Raw genomic sequence first — 15,657 nt, forward strand, 5'->3', positions numbered from 1 at the left:
TAATAGCTGACGATTTCCAATACAGAACCGTGCCTGATTAATGATCCCCGCCAATCACCTACCAAACCTCGAGCCACGAGATAGAGTGCCAATCATGTGGGGACCGGTTGTCTTGCCAGATCTTTACATTTTCTTTTTTGAACACCAGATATTTACATCGTCTGATGATTTTTTAACTCGCACACAAGTACACAAAAAATATGATTTTTCAAACCGTTATGGTTAGGCGTTGCATGTAGATGTAGTTCAAATTTGAATTACGGTCATTAAATGGTTAGAAAATCACTTAAATGTCTTTAAAAAGTCAAATGACCTCTAAAATTTTCCAAATTTTCACTTGATAGTTGTATTAGTGCACGTTAATCGCAGGAAAAAATTTGAAGGCCGTAAGAGGAAGCTATCTCCCGTTCGTCATCAAACATGCATTGTTCCCTCTCGGAACCACGAACCTTCTAGCGAGTTGCTCCGGTTTGTGAGGGTTGTGTGTCCAAACGTTCGTCAAACATGCCAATTTCTTTACCACAACATCTTGGTGGCATGACATTATATCAAGCAAGATTACATGTTTTTCTGATCATTTTTTATTTTTTGGAAATAAAATGCCATGGCATGCACTCCATGCATGTGCCCATGCATTGAGACCAATATGTTTGAAAATTCCTTCTAATTTACTGCACATGGAAATAACTCACACACAAGTACACAAAAATATGAATTTTTTTAAACCGTTATGGTTATGCGTTGCATGAAGATGTAGTTCAAATTTGAATTACGGTCATTAAATGGTTAGAAAATCACCTAAATGTCTATAAAAGTTCAAATAACCCCTGAAATTTTCCAAATTTTCACATGACAGTTGTATTAGTGCATGTTAAACATAGGAAAAAATTTGAAGGCCGTAAGAGGAAGATATCTCCCGTTCATCATCAAACATGTATTGTTCCCTCTCGGAACCACGAACCTTCTAGCGAGTTGTTCCGGTTTGTGATGGGTGTGTGTCCAAACGTTCGTCAAACATGCCAATTTCTTTACCACATCATCTTGGTGGCATGACATTAAATCAAGCAAGGTTTCATGTTTTTCTGATCATTTTTTATTTTTTGGAATTAAAATGCCATGGCATGCACTCCATGCATGTCCCCATGCCTTGAGACCAATATGTTTGAAATATCCTTCTAATTTACTACACATGGAATTAACTCGCACACGAGTACACAAAATTATGATTTTTCAAACCGTTATGGTTAGGCGTTGCATGTAGATGTAGTTCAAATTTTAATTATGGTGAATAAATGGTTAGAAAATCACTTAAATGTCTTTAAATGGTCAAATGACCCCTGAAAATTTCCAAATTTTCACATGACAGTTGTATTAGTGCGCGTTAAACGTAGGAAAAAATTTGAAGGCCGTAAGAGGAAGCTATCTCCCGTTCGCCATCAAACATGTATTGTTCCCTCTCGGAACCAAACCTTCTAGCGAGTTGCTCCGGTTTGTGAGGGGTGTGTGTCCAAACGTTCATCAAACATGCCAATTTCTTTACCACATCATCTTGGTGGCATGACATTAAATCAAGCAAGATTTCTTGTTTTTCTGATCATTTTTTTGGAATTAAAATGCCATGGTACTCGATGCATGTCCCCATGCCTTGAGACCAATATGTTTGAAAATTCCTTCAAATTTACTGCACATGGAATTAACTCGCAGACAAGTACACAAAAATATGATTTTTCAAACCGTTATGGTTAGGCGTTGCATGTAGATGTAGTTCAAATTTGAATTACGGTCATTATATGGTTAGAAAATCACTTAAATGTCTTTAAAATGTCAAATGACCCCTGAAATTTTCCAAATTTTCACATGACAATTGTATTAGTGCACGTTAAACATAGGAAATTTTTTGAAGGCCGTAAGACGAAGCTATCTCCCGTTCGTCATCAAACATGCATTGTTCCATCTCAGAACCACGAACCTTCTAGCGAGTTGCTCCGGTCTGTGAGGGGTCTGTGTCCAAACGTTCGTCGAACATGCCAATTTGTTTACCACATCATCTTGGTGGCATGACATTAAATCAAGCAAGGTTTCATGTTTTTCTGATCATTTTTTTATTTTTCTGAATTAAAATGCCAAGGCACTCCATGCATGTGCCCATGCCTTGAGACCAATATGTTTGAAAAATCCTTCTAATTTACTGCACATGGAATTAACTCGCACACAAATACATAAAAAAATATGATTTTTCAAACCGTTATGGTTACGCGTTGCATGTAGATGTAGTTCAAATTTTAATTACGGCCATTAAATGGTTAGAATATCACTTAAATGTCTTTAAAAGGTCAAATGACCCCTGAAATTTTCCAAATTTTCACATGACAGTTGTATTAGTGCACGTTAAACATAGGAAAAAATTTGAAGGCCGTAAGAGGAAGCTATCTCCCGTTCGTCATCAAACATGCATTGTTCCCTCTCGGAACCATGAACCTTCTAGCGAGTTACTCCGGTTTGTGAGGGGTGTGTGTCCAAATGTTCGTCAAACATGCCAATTTCTTTACCACATCATCTTGGTGGCATGACATTAAATCAAGCAAGGTTTCATGTTTTTCTGATCATTTTTTTTATTTTTTGGAATTAAAATGTCATGGCATGCACTCCATGCATGTACCCATGCCTTGAGACCAATATGTTTGAAAAGTCCTTCTAATTTACTGCACATGGAATTAACTCGCACACAAGTACACAAAAATATGATTTTTCAAATCGTTATGGTTAGGAGTTGAATGTAGATGTAGTTCAAATTTAAATTACGGTCATTAAATGGTTAGAACATCACTTAAATGTCTTTAAAAGGTCAAATGACCCCTAAAAATTTCCAAATTTTCACATGACAGTTGTATTAGAGCACGTTAAACGTAGGAAAAAAATTGAAGGCCGTAAGAGGAAGCTATCTCCCGTTCGGCATCAAACATGCATTGTTCCCTCTCGGAACCACGAACCTTCTAGCGAGTTGCTCCGGTTTGTGAAGGGTGTGTGTCCAAACGTTCGTCAAACATGCCAATTTCTTTACCACATCATCTTGGTGGCATGACATTGAATCAAGCAAGGTTTCATGTTTTTCTGATCATTTTTTATTTTTTGGAATTAAAATGCCATGGCATGCACTCCATGCGTGTCCCCATGCCTTGAGACCAAAATGTTTGAAAATTCCTTCAAATTTACTGCACATGGAATTAACTCGCACACAAGTACACAAAAATATGATTTTTCAAAACGTTATGGTTAGGCGTTGCATGTAGATGTAGTTCAAATTTTAATTACGGTCATTAAATGGTTAGAAAATCACTTAAATGTCTTTAAAAGGTCAAATGACCCCTGAAATTTTCCAAATTTTCACATGATAGTTGTATTAGTGCACGTTAAACGTAGAAAAAAATTTGAAGGCCGTAAGAGGAAGCTATCTCCCGTTCGTCATCAAGCATGCATTGTTCCCTCTCGGAACCACGAACCATCTAGCGAGTTGCTCCGGTTTGTGAGGGGTGTGTGTCCAAACGTTCGTCAAACATGCCAATTTCTTTACCACATCATCTTGGTGGCACGGCATTAAATCAAGCAAGGTTTCATGTTTTTCTGATCATTTTTTTTATTTTTTGGAATTAAAATGCCATGGCACTCCATGCATGTGCCCATGCCTTGAGACCAATATGTTTGAACATTCCTTCTAATTTACTGCAGATGGAATTAACTCGCACACAAGTACACAGATATGATTTTTCAAACCGTTTTGGTTAGGCGTTGCATGTAGATGTAGTCCAAATTTGAATTACAGTCATTAAATGGTTAGAAAATCATTTAAATGTCTTAAAAGGTCAAATGAGCCCTGAAATTTTCCAAAATTTGACATGACAGTTGTATTAGTACTACAAAATTTCTGGTTCATTCAAAACACCATCCGTTGGCACTTTACTCCAAATTCGTCTTTCACAGCTAATAAAAAATATCTACAACATCACACACAGTTGTTTTCTAGGAACCGTCTGTGATGAAAATATCTGGGTCTATTTAAGTGTCCCTCCTTAAGCTTCGCCAGCTCGTCTGCTCTAGTGCCGGCAACACCCAAATCCATGGATCCCGATCCCCATTCCCGCACCCCCTTCTTGCAAAGATGACGCCGTGGAAATGCTTCGTGAAAGCCCGTACGATGGCCGTGTCCCCTCCGAGCGCCGCCGCCTACGCCGAGAGTGCCGCCGCATCCGCATTGAGCGCGGCCGCTTTCGCTGAGAGGGCGTCTGCGGCAGCCGACAGGGCAGCTGTAGCAGCCGAGACGGTTGCAGCTGCTGCTGGAACGGCGGGTGCAAATGCCGAGAGCGCTCGAGCTATCGTCCGTGCCGCTGATGTCGCCCTGGCCCAGGTCGAGGCCATCCACGCCAAGATATTCCAGGCCACCTCAGACTCCAGCATGCAACCCACGTCTGAAAAGGCGATGGTGGCCATGGAGCACCTGCTTCCTCATGAGGTCGCCGAGCGGGAGCTGGAGATGCAGGAGGCGGCGGAGATCGAGGAGCGCCGGGAGGAGGAGTTGCGCGTGGCCGAGGTCGAGGTAGAGAAGAGTCTATCCATCGAGGAATCGGTGGTGGAGTACCAATGCGAGCTCTGGCGTAGCCACTACTACGAGTAATACAACCTTGAGGGCGGCGCCGAGGACGAGGACGAGGACAAGAACGCGGTCGACTTCAGCAGGGGGACGCAGAGTCCACCAACGGCGGCTTGTCACCAGGACAAGTCATCGACGTCTCATATCACACCGGTGATGCATAGGCCGGCGCGGCGGCGGATTTGTTAAAATTATGCGTACTTAGGCTCTGTTTTTAATGCTGGTCTTTTGTTAGAGCAATGTTTAGGTCAACTGGCTTTGTGTAATTACTAAAATTGCTCGATTCAGTAAGTGTGGTCTGTCTTCTGTACGCTCTTTTGTGTGCCCAAATTAGCAAGCAATGTTAAATTATGCAATGACGTACCTGGGGAAATTTCCACCAAAATTTGAATTATCAAACTCATCCCATGCGCGTAAAGCAGAAGAATCATTTGCGATGCACACAATCGTTCAAAGTGAATGGTCCGGCGGCACCATGCGCAAAGTTTCCCTCCACATTTCCAAAATTTTGGCCTACCGCCAAAATATCTACCCCCACCCCCCTTCCCCACCCCCTTTTCTCCCCGACCAAAAGTCACATTTCCCCTATTTCCTCCTTCCTTCCTTCCTTGCTAAGCTATAGCCGCTTCCTCGCTCTCACCGTCTCGCATCCTACCGCCAGGGTCGCCAGGGTCTTCTTCAAAGACCTCTCCAGCGGTTCCTCCTCCGGCGACTACTCCTTCACCACCCGGGTATGCCCTTCTTCTCTCTCACGGGCTATGACTTGGAAAGAAGGATTTTTACCCGGCGGTCGATTTGAGTCATTTCTTCCTCTTGTAGCTCCCTAGGACCATCAGTGGCAATGAATGGAGCGGGGTGGCTGAAGATCTATCTGCTCGTTGTCACCATCAATCTTAATGCGTCAAGCTAGTTGCGTTTGATTCTGTGGACAGTGGGAGGAAGTTTCTGGCATGTGCAGAGAAGGTTAGACCCTCTTTCGTTGTTAAAAATCATTTGTTAGATGTGATTCAGACACTGTCACGGTCCCAACCCATTCATACCACACCTTCAACCAAACGCATCCTAAGACAGTGTCACAATTTGTACCTAGTATCTTAAATTCTTGCCATCTCATCAGCGGTGCCATTAGAAAATTATTTGGCACCGCTTCAGTAGTTTGTGCAGCAGACTTCGGTCCGCACATCCGAGCAGCCAAGCAATAAAATACTAAATCTTTATGGCACAAAGGAACTGGGCATCGGAGCAACTACGTGCTCCGGAGTCTGGGTCCCTAATTTTTTTCCGCTGCATCGGCTCGCCAGTGCAGGGCACCGGTGTGAGATGTAGCAACAATTGTCTTTACCCCAGTTTTGGCATACATAGTGGACGGCCTTAGTGCTATTAATTCTATGTTACTAAATTTGTACATGTACACACCTGTTAGTATCAATTTGCTATCATCCAAACATTGTCGCTATGCTGTTGCAGTTATATTTACCTTCCTCATAAAATGTTCAATTTGTTATTTATTGTACATGAATAAGAACTTGTAGCGTCGTTGTAGTTAATTATAGCTTCTGATGTTCCAAAATTTGGTTGTTGGCTCAGTACCAATTATTTCATAATTAACATTGATCTTTTTGAGAAGATATGTCATAATTAACATTTTTCTTCAGTTTTTCAAAATAAGCATTGGTGATTTTCTATGTTGCTATAAACCCATTTCCCCTACAATTGTTACCGATCTAGTTTTAAATATTATAGGATGAACGGAAGTGTTCTTACTTGGAGTGGGTTGATCAAGAGTGGCCACACTCTTTGAAGATGTTCCTAGCTGAGCTCTGGAGCATGTATGAGGAAGAGAACACACATAGGCTTAGAGAAAGTCTTGTCAACGCTGAAGCATATTTGAAGATGCGGGATAAAAAGTTGAAGGTGGAGAATAAGCTCAGATTTTTTAAATCATACTTTGCTAAGATGGTGTTGGCGAAGGAGGAGGCACTTTCCCAGTTGGCCCATGCAAAATGGGTTCTTACTGAACTGAAAGTAGAGGTGGATAAGACGAGCCTGGATGATCTCGATTAGGGAAATGAATATATTGTTCTTATGAAGTTGGACTAGCTATATGTTGTACTATGCTATTTTCATGTAGCTACCGTACTGTAATGTTATAATATATTTATGTGCCTGATATGAAATTGGCAAACAGTTGTTCGATATAAAATGTGAATTTGCATAATACTGGAATTATTAATTGTAAACTAATAAACCTGCTAAATGTGTCATGGACCTTTGCAAACGGTTCTTGCAGTAAAAGCGCTTGCGATGGATAGCCCAATGCCACACAGTTTTCTTCATCAAATCGTGTGTGATATAGTTGATAAAAGCAAACATTAACCAAGGCAGACCGTGTGTGATAGTTACACCTTTCACACATGAGACTACACATAAAACTGTGTGGGATGTACGTACGAACGGAAACATTTTCCCTGGATTGACTGTGTGGGATGTACATAAGAACTGAAACGTATTCCTTGGATTGACTGTGTGTGATATACATACGAACGGAAACGTTTTCCCTGGATTGACTATGTGGGATGTACATAAGAACGGAAACATATTCCTTGGATTGATTGTGTGTGATATACATACCTACGGAAATGTTTTTCTGGGATTCACCGTGTGGGATGTACATACCTACGAAAATGTTTTTCTCGGATTACCGTGTGGGATGTACATACCTACGGAAATGATTGGGTTTCGATGCCTCGCCCGATCGCACACGGCCCCAGCCTGGATCCCAGGAAGGCCTATCCCCAACGATTTCTGCGTCGTGTGCGAAGGACACCCTATCACACACACTCACTTGGAGACGGTTCCAAATGTCGTCGCGGAAAGGGGTTAAAAACCGTTTGTTTAGGACCGACGCACACCAGTGTTTCCCTTGCCCTTTTTCTTGAAACTAGTGGTCTTGTTAACCATCAACACTTGATGCTCTTTCTTGATTTCAACCATCGCCGATTTCGGCATCGCGAAGAGCTCAGGAATCATTTTCGTCATCCCTTGCATATTATAGTTCATCACCAAGTTCTAGAAGCTTGGTGATAGTGACTAGAGAATTCTGTCAATCACTATCTTATCTGGAAGATTAACTCCCACTTGATTCAAGCGATTGTAGTACCTAGACATTCTGAGCACATGCTCACTGGTTGAGCTAGTCTCCTCCATATTGTAGGCAAAGTACTTGTCAGAGGTCTCATACCTCTCGACACGGGCATGAGTCTGAATACCAATTTCAGCTCTTGGAACATCTCTGATGTCTACTACGCAACCCTCTTCTTATAGACTCGTGTTGGGCCTCCAAGCGCAGAGTTTTGTAGGACAGTAGCAAATTTCCCTCAAGTGGATGACCTAAGGTTTATCAATCCGTGGGAGGCATAGGATGAAGATGGTCTCTCTCAAAAAACCCTGCAACCAAATAACAAAGAGACTCTTGTGTCCCCAACACACCCAATACAATGGTAAGTTGTACAGGTGCACTAGTTCGGTGAAGAGATGGTGATGCAAGTGCAATATGGATGGTAGATATAGGTTTTTGTAATCTGAAAATGTAAAAACAGCAAGGTAACTAGTTGTAAAAGTGAGCAAAAATGGTATTGCAATGCTTGGAAACAAGGCCTAGGGTTCATACTTTCACTACTGCAAGTTCTCTCAACAATGATAACATAATTGGATTATATAACAATCCCTCAACGTGCAACACAGAATCACTCCAAAGTTTCTATCGGAGAACGTAGGACGAAAACGTGCATCAACCCCTATGAATAGATTACCCCAATGTCACCACAGGAATCCGCAAGTTGAGTGCCAAAACATACATCAAGTGAATCAATAGAACATCCCATTGTCACCACAGATATTCCATCGCCAGACATACATCAAGTGTTCTCAAATCCAATACTCAATCGAACATAACGGAACCTCAAAGAGCAAGATTCAATTCATCACAAGAAGGTAGAGGGGGAAAACACCATATGATTCAACTATAGTAACAAAGCTCGCGGTACATCAAGATCGTGCCAAATGAAGAACACGAGAGACAGAGAGATATCAAACACATAGCTACTAGTACATACCCTCAGCCTCGAGGGTGAACTACTCCCTTCTCGTCATGGAGACTGCCGGGATGATGAAGATGGCCACCGGTGATGGTTTCCCCCTCCGGTAAGGTGCCGGAATGGGCTCCCGATTAGTTTTTGTGGCTACAGAGGCTTGCGGCGGTGGAACTCCCGATCTAGGTTTATTTCTAGGGGTTTCTATATTTATAGGAATTTTTGGCGTTGAGAACAAGTCAGGGGGGTCCACGAGGAGCCCACAAGACCGGAGGGCGCCCCCAGGGGGTAGGGAGCGCTCTCCCCCCTTGTGGAGGCCCCATGGATCTTCTGGCCTAACTCTTTTGCTTCGGGGGCTTCTTCTGGTCCATAAAAAATCACCGTAAATTTTCAGCTCATTTGGACTCCGTTTGATATTCCTTTTCTGCGAAACTCAAAAACAAGGAATAAAATTGAAACTGGCACTGGGCTCTAGGTTAATAGGTTAGTCCCAAAAATCATATGAAATAGCATGTAAAACATCCAAGATGTATAATATAATAGCATGGAACAATAAAAAGTTATAGATATATTGGAGACGTATCAAGCATCCCCAAGCTTAATTCCTGCTCGTCCTCGATTAGGTAAATGCTAAAAACAAATTTTTTGATGTGGAATGCTACCTAACATATTTATCAATGTAATCTTCTCTATTGTGGCAAGAATATTCAGATCCATAAGAGTCAAAACAAAAGTTTAATATTGACATAAAAACAATAATACTTCAAGCATACTAACAAGGCAATCATGTCTTCTCAAAGTAACATGGCCAAAGAAAGTTATCCCTACAAAATCATATAGTCTGGCTATGCTCCATCTTCATCACACAAAATATTCAAATCATGCATAACCCCAATGACAAGCCAAGCAATTGTTTCATACTTTTGATGTTCTCAAACTTCTTCAACTTTCACGCAATACATGAGCGTGAGCCACGGACATAGCACTATAGGTGGAATAGAATATGGTGGTTGTGGAGAAGACAAAAAGAAGGAGATAGTCTCACATCAACTAGGCGTATCAACGGGCTATGGAGATGCCCATCAATAGATATCAATGTGAGTGAGTAGGGATTGCCATGCAACGGATGCACTAGAGCTATAAGTTTATGAAAGCTCAAAAAGAAAACTAAGTGGGTGTGCATCCAACTTGCTTGCTCATGAAGACCTAGGGCAATTTGAGGAAGCCCATCATTGGAATATACAAGCCAAGTTCTATAAATAAAAATTTGCACTAGTATATGAAAGTGACAATATAGGAGACTCTCTATCATGAAGATCATGGTGCTACTTTGAAGCACAAGTGTGGAAAAAGGATAGTGACATTGCCCCTTCTCTCTTTTTCCCTCATTTTTTGGGCCTTCTCTTTTTTTGGGCCTTTTCTCTCTTTTTTTATTCCTCACATGGGACAATGCTCTAATAATGAAGATCATCACACTTTTATTTACTTACAACTCAAAAATTACAACTCGATACTCGAAAAAATATGACTAGATGAATGCCTCAGGCGGTGTACCGGGATGTGCAATGAATCAAGAGCAACATGTATGAAAGAATTATGAACGGTGGATTTGCCACAAATACGATGTCAACTACATGATCATGCAAAGCAATATGACAATGATGAAGCATGTCATAATAAATGGAACGGTGGAAAGTCGCGTGGCAATATATCTCGGAATGGCTATGGAAATGCCATAATAGTAGATATGGTGGCTGTTTTGAGGAAGGTATATGGTGGGTTTATGGTACCGGCGAAAGTTGCGCGGTACAAGAGAGGCTAGCAATTGTGGAAGGGTGAGAGTGCATATAATCCATGGACTCAACATTAGTCATAAAGAACTCACATACTTATTGCAAAAATCCATTAGTCATCAAAACAAGTACTACGCGCATGCTCCTAGGGGGATAGATTGGTAGGAAAATACCGTCACTCGTCCCCAACCGCCACTCATAAGGAAGACAACCAATAAATAAATCATGCTCCGACTTCATCACATAACGGTTCACCATACATGCATGCTACGGGAATCACAAACTTTAACACAATTATTTCTACAATCCACAATTACTCACTAGGATGACTCTAATATCACCATCATTATATCTCAAAACAATCATAAGGAATCAAACTTCTCATTGTATTCAATGCACTTAATATGAAAGTTTTTTTAGTATATCCCTCTTGGATGCCTATCATATTAGGACTAAATTTATAACCAAAGCAAATTACCATGCTGTTTAGAAAGACTCTAAAAATAATGTAAGTGAAGCATGAGATTTCAACAATTTGTTCAAAATAAAACCACCGACGTGCTCTAAAAAGGTATAAGTGAAGCACTAGAGCAAATGACAAACTACTCCAAAAGATATAAGTGAAGATCAATGAGTAGTCGAATAATTATGTAACTATGTGAAGACTCTCTAACATTTAATAATTTCAGATCTTGGGGTATTATTCAAAGAGCAAGAAAATCCTAACAAAATAAAATGACACTCCAAGCAAAACACATATCATGTGGTGAATAAAAATATAGCTCCAAGTAAGGTTACCGATGAACGAAGACGAAAGAGGGGATGCCATCCGGGGCATCCCCAAGCTTAGATGCTTGGTTGTCCTTGAATATTACCTTGGGGCGCCTTGAGCATCCCCAAGCTTAGTCTCTTGCCACTCCTGATTCTCTAGTCCATCCAAACTTTACCCAAAACTTGAAAACCTCACAACACAAAACTTAACACTTCGTGAGATAGGTTAGTATGATAAAGACAAATCATTAACATTGGTACTGCCAAGACAAGATTCATAATTGTTTCCACATAATGCCTACTGTACTCTATCATTTCACCATTTATATTACTTAATATAAGCTATGGAAACACTAAAACAAGCAAGCTATGCGTTAAAAACAGAATCTGTCAAAAACAGAATAGTCTGTAATGATCTGAACAAAAACCATACTTCTGCTACTTCAAAAATTCTGAAAAATTAGGACAGGCTAGGCAATTTTTATATCAATGTTGTGCAAAAATAATCAGTATTTTATCATGCTCCTGTAAAAAATGAAAATTATTTTACTGGGCGCAAAAGTTTATGTTCTTTAGCAACATCAAATTAACTATCACTATAGACCATCCCAAAGGTCTTACTTGGCACTTTATTGAAGCAAAAGCTATAAAACATGACTAATACAGTAGCATAATCATGTGAACACACAAAAAAAGTAGGTATAAATATTGGGTTGTCTCCCAACAAGCGCTTTTCTTTAATGCCTTTTAAGCTAGGCATTATGATTTCAATGATGCACTCATAAAAGATAAGAATTGAAACACAAAGAGAGCATCATGAAGCATATGACTAGCACATTTAAGTCTAACCCACTTCCTATGCATAGGGATTTTGCGAGCATACAATTTATGGGAACAAGAATCATCTAGCATAGGAGGGCAAAACAAGTGCAACTTCAAGATTTTCACCACATAGAGAGGAAACTTGATATTATTGCAATATGTAGAAGCATATGTTCCTCTCTCATAATAATTTTCAGTAGCATCATGAATGAATTCAACAATATAACCATCACATAAAGCATTCTTTTCATGATTCGTAAGCATAGAAATTTTATTACTCTCCATGTAAGCAAAATTCTTCTCATGAATAGTACTGGGAGCAAACTCAACAAAATAACTATCATGTGAGGCATAATCTAATTCAAAATTAAAATCATGATGACAAGCTTCATGGTTATCATTATTCTTTATAGCATACATGTCATCACAATCATCATCATAGATAGCAACTTTGTTCTCATAAGCAATTGGAACCTCTTCTGAAATAGTGGATTCATCACTAAATAAAGTCATAAGCTCTCTAAATCCACTTTCATCAATATAATAAGATTCAACACACTCCAAAATAGTGGGATCATTACCTAGAGTTGACACTCTTCCAAACCCACTTCCATCAACATAATCATCATAAGTAGGAGTCATGCTATCATCATAATAAATTTGCACATCAAAACATGGGGGACAAAAATATCATCTTCATTAAACATAGCATCCCCAAGCTTGTGGCTTTGCATATCATTAGCATCATGGATATTCAAAGAATTCATACTAACAACATTGCGATCATGCTCATCATTCAAAGATTGAGTGCCAAACATTTTCTAAACTTCTTCTTCTAGCACTTGAGCACAATTTTCCTTTCCATCAATTTCACGAAAGACATTAAAAAGATGAAGCATATGAGGCAACCTCAATTCCAATTTTTTTGTAACTTTCTTTTATAGACTAAACTAGTGATAAAACAGGAAACTAAAAGTTTCAATTGCAAGGTCTAAAGACAAATACCTTCAAGCACTCACCTCCTTGGCAACGGCGCCAGAAAAGAGCTTGATGTCTACTACACAACCTTCTTCTTGTAGACTCGTGTTGGGCCTCCAAGCGCAGAGTTTTGTAGGACAGTAGCAAATTTCCCTCAAGTGGATGACCTAAGGTTTATCAATCCATGGGAGGTGTAGGATGAAGATGGTCTCTCTCAAACAACCCTACAACCAAATAACAAAGAGTCTATTGTGTCCCCAACACACCCAATACAATGGTAAGTTGTATAGGTGCACTAGTTCGGCGAAGAGTTGGTGATTGATAACCCACAAGCATAGGGGATCACAACAGTTTTCGAGGGTAGAGTATTCAAGCCAAATTTATTGATTAGACACAAGGGGAGCCAAAGAATGTTCTCAAGTATTAGAAGTTGAGTTGTCAATTCAACCACACCTGAAATACTTAATATCTGTAGCAAAATATTTAGTAGCAAAGTAGTATAGAAGTAACGGTAATGGTGGCAAAAGTAACAGTGGCAGTTTTTGTAGCTATCGTAACAGTGGCAACGGAAAAGTAACTAAGCGAAGATCAATATGTGAAAAGCTCGTAGGCAATGGATCAATGATGGATAATTATGTCGGATGCGATTCCTCATGCAACAGTTATAACATAGGGTGACACAGAACTAGCTCTAGTTCATCAATGTAATGTAGGCATGTATTCCGAATATAGTCATACGTGCTTATGGAAAAGAACTTGCATGACATCTTTTGTCCTACCCTCCCGTGGCAGCGGGGTCCTATTGGAAACTTAGGGATATTAAGGCCTCCTTTTAATAGAGTACTGGACCAAAGCATTAACACTTAGTGAATACATGAACTCCTCAAACTACGGTCATCACCGGGAGTGGTCTCGATTATTGTCACTTCGGGGTTGCCGGATCATAACACATAGTAGGTGACTATTGACTTGCAAGATAGGATCAAGAACTCACATATATTCATGAAAACATAATAGGTTCAGATCTGAAATCATGGCACTCGGGCCATAGTGACAAGCATTAAGCATAGCAAAGTCATAGCAACATCAATCTTAGAACATAATGGATACTAGGGATCAAACCCTAACAAAACTAACTTGATTACATGGTAAATCTCATCCAACCCATCACCGTCCAGCAAGCCTACGATGGGATTACTCACGCATGGCGGAGAGCATCATGAATTGGTGATGGAGGAAGGTTGATGATGGCGATGTTGACGGATTCCCCTCTCCGGAGCCCTGAACAGACTCCAGATCAGCCCTCCCGAGGAAGATTAGGGCTTGGCGGCGGCTCCGTATCGTAAAACGCGATGAATCCTTCTCTATGATTTTTTTCTCCCCGAAAGTGAATATATGGAGTTGGAGTTGAGGTTGGTGGAGTCCCAAGGGGCTCACGAGGCAGGGGGCACGCCCCCGGGGGGGGGGGGCGCCCTGCACCCTCGTGGATAGGGTGTGGGCCCCCTGATGCTGATTCTTTCGCCAGTATTTTTTATTAATTCCAAAACGTGTCTACGTGGATTTTCAGGTCATTCTAAGAACTTTTATTTCTGCACAAAAATAACACCATGGCGGTTCTGCTGAAAACAGCATCTGCCCGGGTTAGTTCCATTCAAACCATGCAAGTTAGAGTCCAAAACAAGGGCAAAAGTGTTTGGAAAAGTAGATACGTTGAAGACGTATCAACTCCCCCAAGCTTAAACCTTTGCTTGTCCTCAAGCAATTTAGTTGACAAACTGAAAGTGATTAAGAAAAACTTTTACAAACTCTGTTTGATCTTGTTGTTGCAAATATGCAAAGCCAGCATTCAAGTTTTCAGCAAAGATTATGAACTAACGATATTCACAATAACATTTAGGTCTCATGTTTACTCATATCAATGGCATAATCAACTAGGGAGCAATAATAATAAATCTCGGATGACAACACTTTCTCAAAACAATCATAACATGATATAACAAGATGGTATCTCGCTAGCCCTTTCTGTGACCGCAAAACATAAATGCAGAGCACCCCTGAAGATCAAGGACTGGCTAGACATTGTAATTCATGGTAAAAGAGATCCAGTCACAGTCATACTCAATGTAAATTAATAGCAATGCATGCGAATGACAACGGTGCTCTCCAACTGGTGCTTTTTAATAAGAGGATGATGACTCAACATAAAAGTAAATAGATAGGCCATTCACAGAGGGAAGCAGGGATTTGCAGAGGTGCTAGAGCTCGAGTTTTGAAACAGAGATAAATAATATTTTGAGTGGTATACTTTCATTGTCAACATAACAAGCAAGAGATCCCGATATCTTCCATGCAACACACATTATAGGCGGTTCCCAAATAGAATGGTAAAGTTTATACTCCCCCACCACCAACAAACATCAATCCATGGCTTGTCCTAAACAACGGGTGCCGTCCAACTAACAACAATCCTTGGGGAGTTTTGTTTGCAATTATTTTGATTTGAGCATGGGACTGGGCATCCCGGTTACCGGCCATTTTCTCGTGAATGATGAGCAGA

The sequence above is a fragment of the Aegilops tauschii genome, chromosome 3, assembly GCF_002575655.3.
Source record: "Aegilops tauschii subsp. strangulata cultivar AL8/78 chromosome 3, Aet v6.0, whole genome shotgun sequence".
Classification (NCBI taxonomy): domain Eukaryota; kingdom Viridiplantae; phylum Streptophyta; class Magnoliopsida; order Poales; family Poaceae; genus Aegilops; species Aegilops tauschii.